The sequence below is a fragment of the Urtica dioica genome, chromosome 5 (genome assembly GCF_054948205.1).
Source record: "Urtica dioica subsp. dioica isolate 48M chromosome 5, U.dioica_male_clone48M_v1_H2, whole genome shotgun sequence".
NCBI classification, from domain to species: Eukaryota; Viridiplantae; Streptophyta; class Magnoliopsida; order Rosales; family Urticaceae; genus Urtica; species Urtica dioica.
This window is the reverse complement of record NC_142760.1, coordinates 12,059,698-12,076,028: the sequence shown is the minus strand read 5'-3', so window position 1 is coordinate 12,076,028 and position 16,331 is coordinate 12,059,698. Positions and strand designations below refer to the sequence as shown.

General features: G+C 46.4%; 36 non-coding genes across 36 annotated transcripts; all 36 read right to left on the bottom strand.

Annotated features, from left to right (window-relative positions):
• Positions 1-304: 304 nt before the first annotated feature.
• On the bottom strand, positions 305-423 carry LOC149396066 (5S ribosomal RNA). Its single transcript, XR_016298111.1, has one exon. It is a non-coding gene; the product is annotated as a 5S ribosomal RNA (ribosomal RNA).
• Positions 424-757: 334 nt separating this feature from the next.
• Positions 758-876, bottom strand: LOC149396065 (5S ribosomal RNA). Its single transcript, XR_016298385.1, has one exon. It is a non-coding gene; the product is annotated as a 5S ribosomal RNA (ribosomal RNA).
• A 334-nt stretch (positions 877-1,210) lies between these two features.
• On the bottom strand, positions 1,211-1,329 carry LOC149396064 (5S ribosomal RNA). Its single transcript, XR_016298630.1, has one exon. It is a non-coding gene; the product is annotated as a 5S ribosomal RNA (ribosomal RNA).
• Positions 1,330-1,663: 334 nt separating this feature from the next.
• LOC149396063 (5S ribosomal RNA) lies at positions 1,664-1,782 on the bottom strand. The gene has a single exon (XR_016297743.1). It is a non-coding gene; the product is annotated as a 5S ribosomal RNA (ribosomal RNA).
• A 334-nt stretch (positions 1,783-2,116) lies between these two features.
• Positions 2,117-2,235, bottom strand: LOC149396062 (5S ribosomal RNA). The gene has a single exon (XR_016299060.1). It is a non-coding gene; the product is annotated as a 5S ribosomal RNA (ribosomal RNA).
• A 334-nt stretch (positions 2,236-2,569) lies between these two features.
• On the bottom strand, positions 2,570-2,688 carry LOC149396061 (5S ribosomal RNA). Its single transcript, XR_016297977.1, has one exon. It is a non-coding gene; the product is annotated as a 5S ribosomal RNA (ribosomal RNA).
• A 334-nt stretch (positions 2,689-3,022) lies between these two features.
• Positions 3,023-3,141, bottom strand: LOC149396060 (5S ribosomal RNA). Its single transcript, XR_016298100.1, has one exon. It is a non-coding gene; the product is annotated as a 5S ribosomal RNA (ribosomal RNA).
• Positions 3,142-3,475: 334 nt separating this feature from the next.
• On the bottom strand, positions 3,476-3,594 carry LOC149396059 (5S ribosomal RNA). Its single transcript, XR_016298089.1, has one exon. It is a non-coding gene; the product is annotated as a 5S ribosomal RNA (ribosomal RNA).
• A 334-nt stretch (positions 3,595-3,928) lies between these two features.
• LOC149396058 (5S ribosomal RNA) lies at positions 3,929-4,047 on the bottom strand. The gene has a single exon (XR_016297742.1). It is a non-coding gene; the product is annotated as a 5S ribosomal RNA (ribosomal RNA).
• Positions 4,048-4,381: 334 nt separating this feature from the next.
• On the bottom strand, positions 4,382-4,500 carry LOC149396057 (5S ribosomal RNA). Its single transcript, XR_016298078.1, has one exon. It is a non-coding gene; the product is annotated as a 5S ribosomal RNA (ribosomal RNA).
• A 334-nt stretch (positions 4,501-4,834) lies between these two features.
• On the bottom strand, positions 4,835-4,953 carry LOC149396056 (5S ribosomal RNA). Its single transcript, XR_016297741.1, has one exon. It is a non-coding gene; the product is annotated as a 5S ribosomal RNA (ribosomal RNA).
• Positions 4,954-5,287: 334 nt separating this feature from the next.
• Positions 5,288-5,406, bottom strand: LOC149396055 (5S ribosomal RNA). Its single transcript, XR_016298067.1, has one exon. It is a non-coding gene; the product is annotated as a 5S ribosomal RNA (ribosomal RNA).
• Positions 5,407-5,740: 334 nt separating this feature from the next.
• On the bottom strand, positions 5,741-5,859 carry LOC149396054 (5S ribosomal RNA). Its single transcript, XR_016298295.1, has one exon. It is a non-coding gene; the product is annotated as a 5S ribosomal RNA (ribosomal RNA).
• A 333-nt stretch (positions 5,860-6,192) lies between these two features.
• On the bottom strand, positions 6,193-6,311 carry LOC149396053 (5S ribosomal RNA). Its single transcript, XR_016298530.1, has one exon. It is a non-coding gene; the product is annotated as a 5S ribosomal RNA (ribosomal RNA).
• A 334-nt stretch (positions 6,312-6,645) lies between these two features.
• Positions 6,646-6,764, bottom strand: LOC149396052 (5S ribosomal RNA). Its single transcript, XR_016298294.1, has one exon. It is a non-coding gene; the product is annotated as a 5S ribosomal RNA (ribosomal RNA).
• Positions 6,765-7,097: 333 nt separating this feature from the next.
• LOC149396051 (5S ribosomal RNA) lies at positions 7,098-7,216 on the bottom strand. Its single transcript, XR_016298529.1, has one exon. It is a non-coding gene; the product is annotated as a 5S ribosomal RNA (ribosomal RNA).
• Positions 7,217-7,550: 334 nt separating this feature from the next.
• LOC149396050 (5S ribosomal RNA) lies at positions 7,551-7,669 on the bottom strand. Its single transcript, XR_016298293.1, has one exon. It is a non-coding gene; the product is annotated as a 5S ribosomal RNA (ribosomal RNA).
• A 334-nt stretch (positions 7,670-8,003) lies between these two features.
• Positions 8,004-8,122, bottom strand: LOC149396049 (5S ribosomal RNA). Its single transcript, XR_016298528.1, has one exon. It is a non-coding gene; the product is annotated as a 5S ribosomal RNA (ribosomal RNA).
• Positions 8,123-8,456: 334 nt separating this feature from the next.
• LOC149396048 (5S ribosomal RNA) lies at positions 8,457-8,575 on the bottom strand. The gene has a single exon (XR_016298055.1). It is a non-coding gene; the product is annotated as a 5S ribosomal RNA (ribosomal RNA).
• A 334-nt stretch (positions 8,576-8,909) lies between these two features.
• On the bottom strand, positions 8,910-9,028 carry LOC149396047 (5S ribosomal RNA). The gene has a single exon (XR_016298044.1). It is a non-coding gene; the product is annotated as a 5S ribosomal RNA (ribosomal RNA).
• A 334-nt stretch (positions 9,029-9,362) lies between these two features.
• On the bottom strand, positions 9,363-9,481 carry LOC149396046 (5S ribosomal RNA). The gene has a single exon (XR_016297948.1). It is a non-coding gene; the product is annotated as a 5S ribosomal RNA (ribosomal RNA).
• Positions 9,482-9,815: 334 nt separating this feature from the next.
• LOC149396045 (5S ribosomal RNA) lies at positions 9,816-9,934 on the bottom strand. Its single transcript, XR_016297921.1, has one exon. It is a non-coding gene; the product is annotated as a 5S ribosomal RNA (ribosomal RNA).
• A 334-nt stretch (positions 9,935-10,268) lies between these two features.
• On the bottom strand, positions 10,269-10,387 carry LOC149396044 (5S ribosomal RNA). The gene has a single exon (XR_016297462.1). It is a non-coding gene; the product is annotated as a 5S ribosomal RNA (ribosomal RNA).
• A 334-nt stretch (positions 10,388-10,721) lies between these two features.
• Positions 10,722-10,840, bottom strand: LOC149396043 (5S ribosomal RNA). The gene has a single exon (XR_016298431.1). It is a non-coding gene; the product is annotated as a 5S ribosomal RNA (ribosomal RNA).
• A 334-nt stretch (positions 10,841-11,174) lies between these two features.
• Positions 11,175-11,293, bottom strand: LOC149396042 (5S ribosomal RNA). The gene has a single exon (XR_016298033.1). It is a non-coding gene; the product is annotated as a 5S ribosomal RNA (ribosomal RNA).
• Positions 11,294-11,627: 334 nt separating this feature from the next.
• LOC149396041 (5S ribosomal RNA) lies at positions 11,628-11,746 on the bottom strand. The gene has a single exon (XR_016298292.1). It is a non-coding gene; the product is annotated as a 5S ribosomal RNA (ribosomal RNA).
• Positions 11,747-12,080: 334 nt separating this feature from the next.
• On the bottom strand, positions 12,081-12,199 carry LOC149396040 (5S ribosomal RNA). The gene has a single exon (XR_016298910.1). It is a non-coding gene; the product is annotated as a 5S ribosomal RNA (ribosomal RNA).
• A 334-nt stretch (positions 12,200-12,533) lies between these two features.
• On the bottom strand, positions 12,534-12,652 carry LOC149396039 (5S ribosomal RNA). Its single transcript, XR_016298527.1, has one exon. It is a non-coding gene; the product is annotated as a 5S ribosomal RNA (ribosomal RNA).
• Positions 12,653-12,985: 333 nt separating this feature from the next.
• LOC149396038 (5S ribosomal RNA) lies at positions 12,986-13,104 on the bottom strand. Its single transcript, XR_016298503.1, has one exon. It is a non-coding gene; the product is annotated as a 5S ribosomal RNA (ribosomal RNA).
• A 334-nt stretch (positions 13,105-13,438) lies between these two features.
• On the bottom strand, positions 13,439-13,557 carry LOC149396037 (5S ribosomal RNA). Its single transcript, XR_016298430.1, has one exon. It is a non-coding gene; the product is annotated as a 5S ribosomal RNA (ribosomal RNA).
• A 334-nt stretch (positions 13,558-13,891) lies between these two features.
• LOC149396036 (5S ribosomal RNA) lies at positions 13,892-14,010 on the bottom strand. Its single transcript, XR_016298022.1, has one exon. It is a non-coding gene; the product is annotated as a 5S ribosomal RNA (ribosomal RNA).
• Positions 14,011-14,344: 334 nt separating this feature from the next.
• On the bottom strand, positions 14,345-14,463 carry LOC149396035 (5S ribosomal RNA). Its single transcript, XR_016298011.1, has one exon. It is a non-coding gene; the product is annotated as a 5S ribosomal RNA (ribosomal RNA).
• Positions 14,464-14,797: 334 nt separating this feature from the next.
• On the bottom strand, positions 14,798-14,916 carry LOC149396034 (5S ribosomal RNA). The gene has a single exon (XR_016298371.1). It is a non-coding gene; the product is annotated as a 5S ribosomal RNA (ribosomal RNA).
• Positions 14,917-15,250: 334 nt separating this feature from the next.
• LOC149396033 (5S ribosomal RNA) lies at positions 15,251-15,369 on the bottom strand. Its single transcript, XR_016298370.1, has one exon. It is a non-coding gene; the product is annotated as a 5S ribosomal RNA (ribosomal RNA).
• A 334-nt stretch (positions 15,370-15,703) lies between these two features.
• On the bottom strand, positions 15,704-15,822 carry LOC149396032 (5S ribosomal RNA). Its single transcript, XR_016298369.1, has one exon. It is a non-coding gene; the product is annotated as a 5S ribosomal RNA (ribosomal RNA).
• A 334-nt stretch (positions 15,823-16,156) lies between these two features.
• Positions 16,157-16,275, bottom strand: LOC149396031 (5S ribosomal RNA). The gene has a single exon (XR_016297818.1). It is a non-coding gene; the product is annotated as a 5S ribosomal RNA (ribosomal RNA).
• Between the last annotated feature and the right edge of the window lie 56 nt (positions 16,276-16,331).

Genomic DNA, 16,331 nt, shown 5'->3' with positions numbered 1-16,331 from the left:
AATCAACGCCGCGACTCCCAAAATCCATAACTACGTCTTCGGTGCGCCAAAAATCACATAAAATATATGAATTCCTAATAACTTTTCGCGATCTTCGCGTTGGGACGGTTTCGGAAGAGTGATCGGCGAAATTCCGACAAGGTGAACGGGGGAAGGGTAAAATCGTAAATTTCGCCCTCGGTCCGGAATTTCGACTTTCACCGGTGAATTGTAAGCGTAAACGGGCATTTGAACAAGACTCGGAGCGATTTTTGGTGAAATTCCATCGTTTCGGCCTCCGAAAAAAATAATTCGCAAAAAAAGAGGGATGCAACACGAGGACTTCCCAGGAGGTCACCCATCCTAGTACTACTCTCGCCCAAGCACGCTTAACTTCGGAGTTCTGATGGGATCCGGTGCATTAGTGCTGGTATGATCGCATCCGCAAGCATTAGCGCGCATTATCTATATAAGAATCAACGCCGCGACTCCCAAAAGCCATAACTACGTCTTCGGTGCACCAAAAATCACATAAAATATATGAATTCCTAATAACTTTTCGCGATCTTCGCGTTGGGACGGTTTCGCAAGAGTGATCGGCGAAATTTCGACAAGGTGAACGGGGGAATTGTAAAATCGTAAATTTCGCCCTCGGTCCGGAATTTCGACTTTCACCGGTGAATTGTAAGCGTAAACGGGCATTTGAACAAGACTCGGAGCGATTTTTGGTGAAATTCCATCGTTTCGGCCTCCGAAAAAAATAATTCGCAAAAAAAGAGGGATGCAACACGAGGACTTCCCAGGAGGTCACCCATCCTAGTACTACTCTCGCCCAAGCACGCTTAACTTCGGAGTTCTGACGAGATCCGGTGCATTAGTACTGGTATGATCGCATCCGCAAGCATTAGCGCGCAATATCTATATAAGAATCAACGCCGTTACTCCCAAAAGCCATAACTACGTCTTCGGTGCACCAAAAATCACATAAAATATATGAATTCCTAATAACTTTTCGCGATCTTCGCGTTGGGACGGTTTCGGAAGAGTGATCGGCGAAATTCCGACAAGGTGAACGGGGGAAGGGTAAAATCGTAAATTTCGCCCTCGGTCCGGAATTTCGACTTTCACCGGTGAATTGTAAGCGTAAACGGGCATTTGAACAAGACTCGGAGCGATTTTTGGTGAAATTCCATCGTTTCGGCCTCCGAAAAAAATAATTCGCAAAAAAAGAGGGATGGAACACGAGGACTTCCCAGGAGGTCACCCATCCTAGTACTACTCTCGCCCAAGCACGCTTAACTTCGGAGTTCTGATGGGATCCGGTGCATTAGTGCTGGTATGATCGCATCCGCAAGCATTAGCGCGCATTATCTATATAAGAATCAACGCCGCGACTCCCAAAAGCCATAACTACGTCTTCGGTGCACCAAAAATCACATAAAATATATGAATTCCTAATAACTTTTCGCGATCTTCGCGTTGGGACGGTTTCGGAAGAGTGATCGGCGAAATTCCGACAAGGTGAACGGGGGAAGGGTAAAATCGTAAATTTCGCCCTCGGTCCGGAATTTCGACTTTCACCGGTGAATTGTAAGCGTAAACGGGCATTTGAACAAGACTCGGAGCGATTTTTGGTGAAATTCCATCGTTTCGGCCTCCGAAAAAAATAATTCGCAAAAAAAGAGGGATGCAACACGAGGACTTCCCAGGAGGTCACCCATCCTAGTACTACTCTCGCCCAAGCACGCTTAACTTCGGAGTTCTGATGAGATCCGGTGCATTAGTGCTGGTATGATCGCATCCGCAAGCATTAGCACGCATTATCTATATAAGAATCAACGCCGCGACTCCCAAAAGCCATAACTACGTCTTCGGTGCACCAAAAATCACATAAAATATATGAATTCCTAATAACTTTTCGCGATCTTCGCGTTGGGACGGTTTCGGAAGAGTGAACGGCGAAATTCCGACAAGGTGAACGGGGGAAGGGTAAAATCGTAAATTTCGCCCTCGGTCCGGAATTTCGACTTTCACCGGTGAATTGTAAGCGTAAACGGGCATTTGAACAAGACTCGGAGCGATTTTTGGTGAAATTCCATCGTTTCGGCCTCCGAAAAAAATAATTCGCAAAAAAAGAGGGATGGAACACGAGGACTTCCCAGGAGGTCACCTATCCTAGTACTACTCTCGCCCAAGCACGCTTAACTTCGGAGTTCTGATGGGATCCGGTGCATTAGTGCTGGTATGATCGCATCCGCAAGCATTAGCGCGCATTATCTATATAAGAATCAACGCCGCGACTCCCAAAAGCCATAACTACGTCTTCGGTGCACCAAAAATCACATAAAATATATGAATTCCTAATAACTTTTCGCGATCTTCGCGTTGGGACGGTTTCGGAAGAGTGATCGGCGAAATTCCGACAAGGTGAACGGGGGAAGGGTAAAATCGTAAATTTCGCCCTCGGTCCGGAATTTCGACTTTCACCGGTGAATTGTAAGCGTAAACGGGCATTTGAACAAGACTCGGAGCGATTTTTGGTGAAATTCCATCGTTTCGGCCTCCGAAAAAAATAATTCGCAAAAAAAGAGTGATGCAACACGAGGACTTCCCAGGAGGTCACCCATCCTAGTACTACTCTCGCCCAAGCACGCTTAACTTCGGAGTTCTGATGGGATCCGGTGCATTAGTGCTGGTATGATCGCATCCGCAAGCATTAGCGCGCATTATCTATATAAGAATCAACGCCGCGACTCCCAAAAGCCATAACTACGTCTTCGGTGCACCAAAAATCACATAAAATATATGAATTCCTAATAACTTTTCGCGATCTTCGCGTTGGGACGGTTTCGGAAGAGTGATCGGCGAAATTCCGACAAGGTGAACGGGGGAAGGGTAAAATCGTAAATTTCGTCCTCGGTCCGGAATTTCGACTTTCACCGGTGAATTGTAAGCGTAAACGGGCATTTGAACAAGACTCGGAGCGATTTTTGGTGAAATTCCATCGTTTCGGCCTCCGAAAAAAATAATTCGCAAAAAAAGAGGGATGCAACACGAGGACTTCCCAGGAGGTCACCCATCCTAGTACTACTCTCGCCCAAGCACGCTTAACTTCGGAGTTCTGATGGGATCCGGTGCATTAGTGCTGGTATGATCGCATCCGCAAGCATTAGCGCGCATTATCTATATAAGAATCAACGCCGCGACTCCCAAAAGCCATAACTACGTCTTCGGTGCACCAAAAATCACATAAAATATATGAATTCCTAATAACTTTTCGCGATCTTCGCGTTGGGACGGTTTCGGAAGAGTGATCGGCGAAATTCCGACAAGGTGAACGGGGGAAGGGTAAAATCGTAAATTTCGCCCTCGGTCCGGAATTTCGACTTTCACCGGTGAATTGTAAGCGTAAACGGGCATTTGAACAAGACTCGGAGCGATTTTTGGTGAAATTCCATCGTTTCGGCCTCCGAAAAAAATAATTCGCAAAAAAAGAGGGATGCAACACGAGGACTTCCCAGGAGGTCACCCATCCTAGTACTACTCTCGCCCAAGCACGCTTAACTTCGGAGTTCTGATGGGATCCGGTGCATTAGTGCTGGTATGATCGCATCCGCAAGCATTAGCGCGCATTATCTATATAAGAATCAACGCCGCGACTCCCAAAAGCCATAACTACGTCTTCGGTGCACCAAAAATCACATAAAATATATGAATTCCTAATAACTTTTCGCGATCTTCGCGTTGGGACGGTTTCGCAAGAGTGATCGGCGAAATTTCGACAAGGTGAACGGGGGAATTGTAAAATCGTAAATTTCGCCCTCTGTCCGGAATTTCGACTTTCACCGGTGAATTGTAAGCGTAAACGGGCATTTGAACAAGACTCGGAGCGATTTTTGGTGAAATTCCATCGTTTCGGCCTCCGAAAAAAATAATTCGCAAAAAAAGAGGGATGCAACACGAGGACTTCCCAGGAGGTCACCCATCCTAGTACTACTCTCGCCCAAGCACGCTTAACTTCGGAGTTCTGATGAGATCCGGTGCATTAGTGCTGGTATGATCGCATCCGCAAGCATTAGCGCGCATTATCTATATAAGAATCAACGCCGCGACTCCGAAAAGCCATAACTACGTCTTCGGTGCACCAAAAATCACATAAAATATATGAATTCCTAATAACTTTTCGCGATCTTCGCGTTGGGACGGTTTCGGAAGAGTGATCGGCGAAATTCCGACAAGGTGAACGGGGGAAGGGTAAAATCGTAAATTTCGCCCTCGGTCCGGAATTTCGACTTTCACCGGTGAATTGTAAGCGTAAACGGGCATTTGAACAAGACTCGGAGCGATTTTTGGTGAAATTCCATCGTTTCGGCCTCCGAAAAAAATAATTCGCAAAAAAAGAGGGATGCAACACGAGGACTTCCCAGGAGGTCACCCATCCTAGTACTACTCTCGCCCAAGCACGCTTAACTTCGGAGTTCTGATGGGATCCGGTGCATTAGTGCTGGTATGATCGCATCCGCAAGCATTAGCGCGCATTATCTATATAAGAATCAACGCCGCGACTCCCAAAAGCCATAACTACGTCTTCGGTGCACCAAAAATCACATAAAATATATGAATTCCTAATAACTTTTCGCGATCTTCGCGTTGGGACGGTTTCGCAAGAGTGATCGGCGAAATTTCGACAAGGTGAACGGGGGAATTGTAAAATCGTAAATTTCGCCCTCTGTCCGGAATTTCGACTTTCACCGGTGAATTGTAAGCGTAAACGGGCATTTGAACAAGACTCGGAGCGATTTTTGGTGAAATTCCATCGTTTCGGCCTCCGAAAAAAATAATTCGCAAAAAAAGAGGGATGCAACACGAGGACTTCCCAGGAGGTCACCCATCCTAGTACTACTCTCGCCCAAGCACGCTTAACTTCGGAGTTCTGATGAGATCCGGTGCATTAGTGCTGGTATGATCGCATCCGCAAGCATTAGCGCGCATTATCTATATAAGAATCAACGCCGCGACTCCGAAAAGCCATAACTACGTCTTCGGTGCACCAAAAATCACATAAAATATATGAATTCCTAATAACTTTTCGCGATCTTCGCGTTGGGACGGTTTCGGAAGAGTGATCGGCGAAATTCCGACAAGGTGAACGGGGGAAGGGTAAAATCGTAAATTTCGCCCTCGGTCCGGAATTTCGACTTTCACCGGTGAATTGTAAGCGTAAACGGGCATTTGAACAAGACTCGGAGCGATTTTTGGTGAAATTCCATCGTTTCGGCCTCCGAAAAAAATAATTCGCAAAAAAAGAGGGATGCAACACGAGGACTTCCCAGGAGGTCACCCATCCTAGTACTACTCTCGCCCAAGCACGCTTAACTTCGGAGTTCTGATGGGATCCGGTGCATTAGTGCTGGTATGATCGCATCCGCAAGCATTAGCGCGCATTATCTATATAAGAATCAACGCCGCGACTCCGAAAAGCCATAACTACGTCTTCGGTGCACCAAAAATCACATAAAATATATGAATTCCTAATAACTTTTCGCGATCTTCGCGTTGGGACGGTTTCGGAAGAGTGATCGGCGAAATTCCGACAAGGTGAACGGGGGAAGGGTAAAATCGTAAATTTCGCCCTCGGTCCGGAATTTCGACTTTCACCGGTGAATTGTAAGCGTAAACGGGCATTTGAACAAGACTCGGAGCGATTTTTGGTGAAATTCCATCGTTTCGGCCTCCGAAAAAAATAATTCGCAAAAAAAGAGGGATGCAACACGAGGACTTCCCAGGAGGTCACCCATCCTAGTACTACTTTCGCCCAAGCACGCTTAACTTCGGAGTTCTGATGGGATCCGGTGCATTAGTGCTGGTATGATCGCATCCGCAAGCATTAGCGCGCATTATCTATATAAGAATCAACGCCGCGACTCCCAAAACCATAACTACGTCTTCGGTGCACCAAAAATCACATAAAATATATGAATTCCTAATAACTTTTCGCGATCTTCGCGTTGGGACGGTTTCGGAAGAGTGATCGGCGAAATTCCGACAAGGTGAACGGGAGAAGGGTAAAATCGTAAATTTCGCCCTCGGTCCGGAATTTCGACTTTCACCGGTGAATTGTAAGCGTAAACGGGCATTTGAACAAGACTCGGAGCGATTTTTGGTGAAATTCCATCGTTTCGGCCTCCGAAAAAAATAATTCGCAAAAAAAGAGGGATGCAACACGAGGACTTCCCAGGAGGTCACCCATCCTAGTACTACTCTCGCCCAAGCACGCGTAACTTCGGAGTTCTGATGGGATCCGGTGCATTAGTGCTGGTATGATCGCATCCGCAAGCATTAGCGCGCATTATCTATATAAGAATCAACGCCGCGACTCCGAAAAGCCATAACTACGTCTTCGGTGCACCAAAAATCACATAAAATATATGAATTCCTAATAACTTTTCGCGATCTTCGCGTTGGGACGGTTTCGGAAGAGTGATCGGCGAAATTCCGACAAGGTGAACGGGGGAAGGGTAAAATCGTAAATTTCGCCCTCGGTCCGGAATTTCGACTTTCACCGGTGAATTGTAAGCGTAAACGGGCATTTGAACAAGACTCGGAGCGATTTTTGGTGAAATTCCATCGTTTCGGCCTCCGAAAAAAATAATTCGCAAAAAAAGAGGGATGCAACACGAGGACTTCCCAGGAGGTCACCCATCCTAGTACTACTTTCGCCCAAGCACGCTTAACTTCGGAGTTCTGATGGGATCCGGTGCATTAGTGCTGGTATGATCGCATCCGCAAGCATTAGCGCGCATTATCTATATAAGAATCAACGCCGCGACTCCCAAAACCATAACTACGTCTTCGGTGCACCAAAAATCACATAAAATATATGAATTCCTAATAACTTTTCGCGATCTTCGCGTTGGGACGGTTTCGGAAGAGTGATCGGCGAAATTCCGACAAGGTGAACGGGAGAAGGGTAAAATCGTAAATTTCGCCCTCGGTCCGGAATTTCGACTTTCACCGGTGAATTGTAAGCGTAAACGGGCATTTGAACAAGACTCGGAGCGATTTTTGGTGAAATTCCATCGTTTCGGCCTCCGAAAAAAATAATTCGCAAAAAAAGAGGGATGCAACACGAGGACTTCCCAGGAGGTCACCCATCCTAGTACTACTCTCGCCCAAGCACGCGTAACTTCGGAGTTCTGATGGGATCCGGTGCATTAGTGCTGGTATGATCGCATCCGCAAGCATTAGCGCGCATTATCTATATAAGAATCAACGTCGCGACTCCCAAAAGCCATAACTACGTCTTCGGTGCACCAAAAATCACATAAAATATATGAATTCCTAATAACTTTTCGCGATCTTCGCGTTGGGACGGTTTCGGAAGAGTGATCGTCGAAATTCCGACAAGGTGAACGGGGGAAGGGTAAAATCGTAAATTTCGCCCTCGGTCCGGAATTTCGACTTTCACCGGTGAATTGTAAGCGTAAACGGGCATTTGAACAAGACTCGGAGCGATTTTTGGTGAAATTCCATCGTTTCGGCCTCCGAAAAAAATAATTCGCAAAAAAAGAGGGATGCAACACGAGGACTTCCCAGGAGGTCACCCATCCTAGTACTACTTTCGCCCAAGCACGCTTAACTTCGGAGTTCTGATGGGATCCGGTGCATTAGTGCTGGTATGATCGCATCCGCAAGCATTAGCGCGCATTATCTATATAAGAATCAACGCCGCGACTCCCAAAAGCCATAACTACGTCTTCGGTGCACCAAAAATCACATAAAATATATGAATTCCTAATAACTTTTCGCGATCTTCGCGTTGGGACGGTTTCGGAAGAGTGATCGGCGAAATTCCGACAAGGTGAACGGGAGAAGGGTAAAATCGTAAATTTCGCCCTCGGTCCGGAATTTCGACTTTCACCGGTGAATTGTAAGCGTAAACGGGCATTTGAACAAGACTCGAAGCGATTTTTGGTGAAATTCCATCGTTTCGGCCTCCGAAAAAAATAATTCGCAAAAAAAGAGGGATGCAACACGAGGACTTCCCAGGAGGTCACCCATCCTAGTACTACTCTCGCCCAAGCACGCGTAACTTCGGAGTTCTGATGGGATCCGGTGCATTAGTGCTGGTATGATCGCATCCGCAAGCATTAGCGCGCATTATCTATATAAGAATCAACGCCGCGACTCCCAAAAGCCATAACTACGTCTTCGGTGCACCAAAAATCACATAAAATATATGAATTCCTAATAACTTTTCGCGATCTTCGCGTTGGGACGGTTTCGGAAGAGTGATCGGCGAAATTCCGACAAGGTGAACGGGGGAAGGGTAAAATCGTAAATTTCGCCCTCGGTCCGCAATTTCGACTTTCACCGGTGAATTGTAAGCGTAAACGGGCATTTGAAAAAGACTCGGAGCGATTTTTGGTGAAATTTCATCGTTTCGGCCTCCGAAAAAAATAATTCGCAAAAAAAGAGGGATGCAACACGAGGACTTCCCAGGAGGTCACCCATCCTAGTACTACTCTCGCCCAAGCACGCTTAACTTCGGAGTTCTGATGGGATCCGGTGCATTAGTGCTGGTATGATCGCATCCGCAAGCATTAGCGCGCATTATCTATATAAGAATCAACGCCGCGACTCCCAAAAGCCATAACTACGTCTTCGGTGCACCAAAAATCACATAAAATATATGAATTCCTAATAACTTTTCGCGATCTTCGCGTTGGGACGGTTTCGGAAGAGTGATCGGCGAAATTCCGACAAGGTGTACGGGGGAAGGGTAAAATCGTAAATTTCGCCCTCGGTCCGGAATTTCGACTTTCACCGGTGAATTGTAAGCGTAAACGGGCATTTGAACAAGACTCGGAGCGATTTTTGGTGAAATTCCATCGTTTCGGCCTCCGAAAAAAATAATTCGCAAAAAAAGAGGGATGCAACACGAGGACTTCCCAGGAGGTCACCCATCCTAGTACTACTCTCGCCCAAGCACGCTTAACTTCGGAGTTCTGATGGGATCCGGTGCATTAGTGCTGGTATGATCGCATCCGCAAGCATTAGCGCGCATTATCTATATAAGAATCAACGCCGCGACTCCCAAAAGCCATAACTACGTCTTCGGTGCACCAAAAATCACATAAAATATATGAATTCCTAATAACTTTTCGCGATCTTCGCGTTGGGACGGTTTTGGAAGAGTGATCGGCGAAATTCCGACAAGGTGAACGGGGGAAGGGTAAAATCGTAAATTTCGCCCTCGGTCCGCAATTTCGACTTTCACCGGTGAATTGTAAGCGTAAACGGGCATTTGAAAAAGACTCGGAGCGATTTTTGGTGAAATTCCATCGTTTCGGCCTCCGAAAAAAATAATTCGCAAAAAAAGAGGGATGCAACACGAGGACTTCCCAGGAGATCACCCATCCTAGTACTACTCTCGCCCAAGCACGCTTAACTTCGGAGTTCTGATGGGATCCGGTGCATTAGTGCTGGTATGATCGCATCCGCAAGCATTAGCGCGCATTATCTATATAAGAATCAACGCCGCGACTCCCAAAAGCCATAACTACGTCTTCGGTGCACCAAAAATCACATAAAATATATGAATTCCAAATAACTTTTTGCGATCTTCGCGTTGGGACGGTTTCGGAAGAGTGATCGGCGAAATTCCGACAAGGTGAACGGGGGAAGGGTATAATCGTAAATTTCGCCCTCGGTCCGGAATTTCGACTTTCACCGGTGAATTGTAAGCGTAAACGGGTATTTGAACAAGACTCGGAGCGATTTTTGGTGAAATTCCATCGTTTCGGCCTCCGAAAAAAATAATTCGCAAAAAAAGAGGGATGCAACACGAGGACTTCCCAGGAGGTCACCCATCCTAGTACTACTCTCGCCCAAGCACGCTTAACTTCGGAGTTCTGATGGGATCCGGTGCATTAGTGCTGGTATGATCGCATACGCAAGCTTTAGCGCGCATTATCTATATAAGAATCAACGCCGCGACTCCCAAAAGCCATAACTACGTCTTCGGTGCACCAAAAATCACATAAAATATATGAATTCCTAATAACTTTTCGCGATCTTCGCGTTGGGACGGTTTCGGAAGAGTGATCGTCGAAATTCCGACAAGGTGAACGGGAGAAGGGTAAAATCGTAAATTTCGCCCTCGGTCCGCAATTTCGACTTTCACCGGTGAATTGTAAGCGTAAACGGGCATTTGAAAAAGACTCGGAGCGATTTTTGGTGAAATTCCATCGTTTCGGCCTCCGAAAAAAATAATTCGCAAAAAAAGAAGGATGCAACACGAGGACTTCCCAGGAGGTCACCCATCCTAGTACTACTCTCGCCCAAGCACGCTTAACTTCGGAGTTCTGATGGGATCCGGTGCATTAGTGCTGGTATGATCGCATCCGCAAGCATTAGCGCGCATTATCTATATAAGAATCAACGCCGCGACTCCCAAAAGCCATAACTACGTCTTCGGTGCACCAAAAATCACATAAAATATATGAATTCCTAATAACTTTTCGCGATCTTCGCGTTGGGACGGTTTCGGAAGAGTGATCGTCGAAATTCCGACAAGGTGAACGGGGGAAGGGTAAAATCGTAAATTTCGCCCTCGGTCCGGAATTTCGACTTTCACCGGTGAATTGTAAGCGTAAACGGGCATTTGAACAAGACTCGGAGCGATTTTTGGTGAAATTCCATCGTTTCGGCCTCCGAAAAAAATAATTCGCAAAAAAAGAGGGATGCAACACGAGGACTTCCCAGGAGGTCACCCATCCTAGTACTACTCTCGCCCAAGCACGCTTGACTTCGGAGTTCTGATGGGATCCGGTGCATTAGTGCTGGTATGATCGCATACGCAAGCTTTAGCGCGCATTATCTATATAAGAATCAACGCCGCGACTCCCAAAAGCCATAACTACGTCTTCGGTGCACCAAAAATCACATAAAATATATGAATTCCTAATAACTTTTCGCGATCTTCGCGTTGGGACGGTTTCGGAAGAGTGATCGGCGAAATTCCGACAAGGTGAACGGGGGAAGGGTAAAATCGTAAATTTCGCCCTCGGTCCGCAATTTCGACTTTCACCGGTGAATTGTAAGCGTAAACGGGCATTTGAAAAAGACTCGGAGCGATTTTTGGTGAAATTCCATCGTTTCGGCCTCCGAAAAAAATAATTCGCAAAAAAAGAGGGATGCAACACGAGGACTTCCCAGGAGGTCACCCATCCTAGTACTACTCTCGCCCAAGCACGCTTAACTTCGGAGTTCTGATGGGATCCGGTGCATTAGTGCTGGTATGATCGCATCCGCAAGCATTAGCGCGCATTATCTATATAAGAATCAACGCCGCGACTCCCAAAAGCCATAACTACGTCTTCGGTGCACCAAAAATCACATAAAATATATGAATTCCTAATAACTTTTCGCGATCTTCGCGTTGGGACGGTTTCGGAAGAGTGATCGTCGAAATTCCGACAAGGTGAACGGGGGAAGGGTAAAATCGTAAATTTCGCCCTCGGTCCGGAATTTCGACTTTCACCGGTGAATTGTAAGCGTAAACGGGCATTTGAACAAGACTCGGAGCGATTTTTGGTGAAATTCCATCGTTTCGGCCTCCGAAAAAAATAATTCGCAAAAAAAGAGGGATGCAACACGAGGACTTCCCAGGAGGTCACCCATCCTAGTACTACTTTCGCCCAAGCACGCTTAACTTCGGAGTTCTGATGGGATCCGGTGCATTAGTGCTGGTATGATCGCATCCGCAAGCATTAGCGCGCATTATCTATATAAGAATCAACGCCGCGACTCCCAAAAGCCATAACTACGTCTTCGGTGCACCAAAAATCACATAAAATATATGAATTCCTAATAACTTTTCGCGATCTTCGCGTTGGGACGGTTTCGGAAGAGTGATCGTCGAAATTCCGACAAGGTGAACGGGGGAAGGGTAAAATCGTAAATTTCGCCCTCGGTCCGGAATTTCGACTTTCACCGGTGAATTGTAAGCGTAAACGGGCATTTGAACAAGACTCGGAGCGATTTTTGGTGAAATTCCATCGTTTCGGCCTCCGAAAAAAATAATTCGCAAAAAAAGAGGGATGCAACACGAGGACTTCCCAGGAGGTCACCCATCCTAGTACTACTTTCGCCTAAGCACGCTTAACTTCGGAGTTCTGATGGGATCCGGTGCATTAGTGCTGGTATGATCGCATCCGCAAGCATTAGCGCGCATTATCTATATAAGAATCAACGCCGCGACTCCCAAAAGCCATAACTACGTCTTCGGTGCACCAAAAATCACATAAAATATATGAATTCCTAATAACTTTTCGCGATCTTCGCGTTGGGACGGTTTCGGAAGAGTGATCGGCGAAATTCCGACAAGGTGAACGGGAGAAGGGTAAAATCGTAAATTTCGCCCTCGGTCCGGAATTTCGACTTTCACCGGTGAATTGTAAGCGTAAACGGGCATTTGAACAAGACTCGGAGCGATTTTTGGTGAAATTCCATCGTTTCGGCCTCCGAAAAAAATAATTCGCAAAAAAAGAGGGATGCAACACGAGGACTTCCCAGGAGGTCACCCATCCTAGTACTACTCTCGCCCAAGCACGCGTAACTTCGGAGTTCTGATGGGATCCGGTGCATTAGTGCTGGTATGATCGCATCCGCAAGCATTAGCGCGCATTATCTATATAAGAATCAACGCCGCGACTCCCAAAAGCCATAACTACGTCTTCGGTGCACCAAAAATCACATAAAATATATGAATTCCTAATAACTTTTCGCGATCTTCGCGTTGGGACGGTTTCGGAAGAGTGATCGTCGAAATTCCGACAAGGTGAACGGGGGAAGGGTAAAATCGTAAATTTCGCCCTCGGTCCGGAATTTCGACTTTCACCGGTGAATTGTAAGCGTAAACGGGCATTTGAACAAGACTCGGAGCGATTTTTGGTGAAATTCCATCGTTTCGGCCTCCGAAAAAAATAATTCGAAAAAAAGAGGGATGCAACACGAGGACTTCCCAGGAGATCACCCATCCTAGTACTACTCTCGCCCAAGCACGCTTGACTTCGGAGTTCTGATGGGATCCGGTGCATTAGTGCTGGTATGATCGCATCCGCAAGCATTAGCGCGCATTATCTATATAAGAATCAACGCCGCGACTCCCAAAAGCCATAACTACGTCTTCGGTGCACCAAAAATCACATAAAATATATGAATTCCAAATAACTTTTTGCGATCTTCGCGTTGGGACGGTTTCGGAAGAGTGATCGGCGAAATTCCGACAAGGTGAACGGGGGAAGGGTATAATCGTAAATTTCGCCCTCGGTCCGGAATTTCGACTTTCACCGGTGAATTGTAAGCGTAAACGGGTATTTGAACAAGACTCGGAGCGATTTTTGGTGAAATTCCATCGTTTCGGCCTCCGAAAAAAATAATTCGCAAAAAAAGAGGGATGCAACACGAGGACTTCCCAGGAGGTCACCCATCCTAGTACTACTCTCGCCCAAGCACGCTTGACTTCGGAGTTCTGATGGGATCCGGTGCATTAGTGCTGGTATGATCGCATACGCAAGCTTTAGCGCGCATTATCTATATAAGAATCAACGCCGCGACTCCCAAAAGCCATAACTACGTCTTCGGTGCACCAAAAATCACATAAAATATATGAATTCCTAATAACTTTTCGCGATCTTCGCGTTGGGACGGTTTCGGAAGAGTGATCGGCGAAATTCCGACAAGGTGAACGGGGGAAGGGTAAAATCGTAAATTTCGCCCTCGGTCCGCAATTTCGACTTTCACCGGTGAATTGTAAGCGTAAACGGGCATTTGAAAAAGACTCGGAGCGATTTTTGGTGAAATTCCATCGTTTCGGCCTCCGAAAAAAATAATTCGCAAAAAAAGAGGGATGCAACACGAGGACTTCCCAGGAGGTCACCCATCCTAGTACTACTCTCGCCCAAGCACGCTTAACTTCGGAGTTCTGATGGGATCCGGTGCATTAGTGCTGGTATGATCGCATCCGCAAGCATTAGCGCGCATTATCTATATAAGAATCAACGCCGCGACTCCCAAAAGCCATAACTACGTCTTCGGTGCACCAAAAATCACATAAAATATATGAATTCCTAATAACTTTTCGCGATCTTCGCGTTGGGACGGTTTCGGAAGAGTGATCGTCGAAATTCCGACAAGGTGAACGGGGGAAGGGTAAAATCGTAAATTTCGCCCTCGGTCCGGAATTTCGACTTTCACCGGTGAATTGTAAGCGTAAACGGGCATTTGAACAAGACTCGGAGCGATTTTTGGTGAAATTCCATCGTTTCGGCCTCCGAAAAAAATAATTCGCAAAAAAAGAGGGATGCAACACGAGGACTTCCCAGGAGGTCACCCATCCTAGTACTACTCTCGCCCAAGCACGCTTAACTTCGGAGTTCTGATGGGATCCGGTGCATTAGTGCTGGTATGATCGCATCCGCAAGCATTAGCGCGCATTATCTATATAAGAATCAACGCCGCGACTCCCAAAAGCCATAACTACGTCTTCGGTGCACCAAAAATCACATAAAATATATGAATTCCTAATAACTTTTCGCGATCTTCGCGTTGGGACGGTTTCGGAAGAGTGATCGGCGAAATTCCGACAAGGTGAACGGGGGAAGGGTAAAATCGTAAATTTCGCCCTCGGTCCGGAATTTCGACTTTCACCGGTGAATTGTAAGCGTAAACGGGCATTTGAACAAGACTCGGAGCGATTTTTGGTGAAATTCCATCGTTTCGGCCTCCGAAAAAAATAATTCGCAAAAAAAGAGGGATGCAACACGAGGACTTCCCAGGAGGTCACCCATCCTAGTACTACTCTCGCTCAAGCACGCTTAACTTCGGAGTTCTGATGGGATCCGGTGCATTAGTGCTGGTATGATCGCATCCGCAAGCATTAGCGCGCATTATCTATATAAGAATCAACGCCGCGACTCCCAAAAGCCATAACTACGTCTTCGGTGCACCAAAAATCACATAAAATATATGAATTCCTAATAACTTTTCGCGATCTTCGCGTTGGGACGGTTTCGGAAGAGTGATCGGCGAAATTCCGACAAGGTGAACGGGGGAAGGGTAAAATCGTAAATTTCGCCCTCGGTCCGGAATTTCGACTTTCACCGGTGAATTGTAAGCGTAAACGGGCATTTGAACAAGACTCGGAGCGATTTTTGGTGAAATTCCATCGTTTCGGCCTCCGAAAAAAATAATTCTCAAAAAAAGAGGGATGCAACACGAGGACTTCCCAGGAGGTCACCCATCCTAGTACTACTCTCGCTCAAGCACGCTTAACTTCGGAGTTCTGATGGGATCCGGTGCATTAGTGCTGGTATGATCGCATCCGCAAGCATTAGCGCGCATTATCTATATAAGAATCAACGCCGCGACTCCCAAAAGCCATAACTACGTCTTCGGTGCACCAAAAATCACATAAAATATATGAATTCCTAATAACTTTTCGCGATCTTCGCGTTGGGACGGTTTCGGAAGAGTGATCGGCGAAATTCCGACAAGGTGAACGGGGGAAGGGTAAAATCGTAAATTTCGCCCTCGGTCCGGAATTTCGACTTTCACCGGTGAATTGTAAGCGTAAACGGGCATTTGAACAAGACTCGGAGCGATTTTTGGTGAAATTCCATCGTTTCGGCCTCCGAAAAAAATAATTCTCAAAAAAAGAGGGATGCAACACGAGGACTTCCCAGGAGGTCACCCATCCTAGTACTACTCTCGCTCAAGCACGCTTAACTTCGGAGTTCTGATGGGATCCGGTGCATTAGTGCTGGTATGATCGCATCCGCAAGCATTAGCGCGCATTATCTATATAAGAATCAACGCCGCGACTCCCAAAAGCCATAACTACGTCTTCGGTGCACCAAAAATCACATAAAATATATGAATTCCTAATAACTTTTCGCGATCTTCGCGTTGGGACGGTTTCGAAAGAGTGATCGGCGAAATTCCGACAAGGTGAACGGGGGAAGGGTAAAATCGTAAATTTCGCCCTCGGTCCGGAATTTCGACTTTCACCGGTGAATTGTAAGCGTAAACGGGCATTTGAAAAAGACTCGGAGCGATTTTTGGTGAAATTCCATCGTTTCGGCCTCCGAAAAAAATAATTCGCAAAAAAAGAGGGATGCAACACGAGGACTTCCCAGGAGGTCACCCATCCTAGTACTACTCTCGCCCAAGCACGCTTAACTTCGGAGTTCTGATGGGATCCGGTGCATTAGTGCTGGTATTATCGCATCCGCAAGCATTAGCGCGCATTATCTATATAAGAATCAACGCCGCGACTCCCAAAAGCC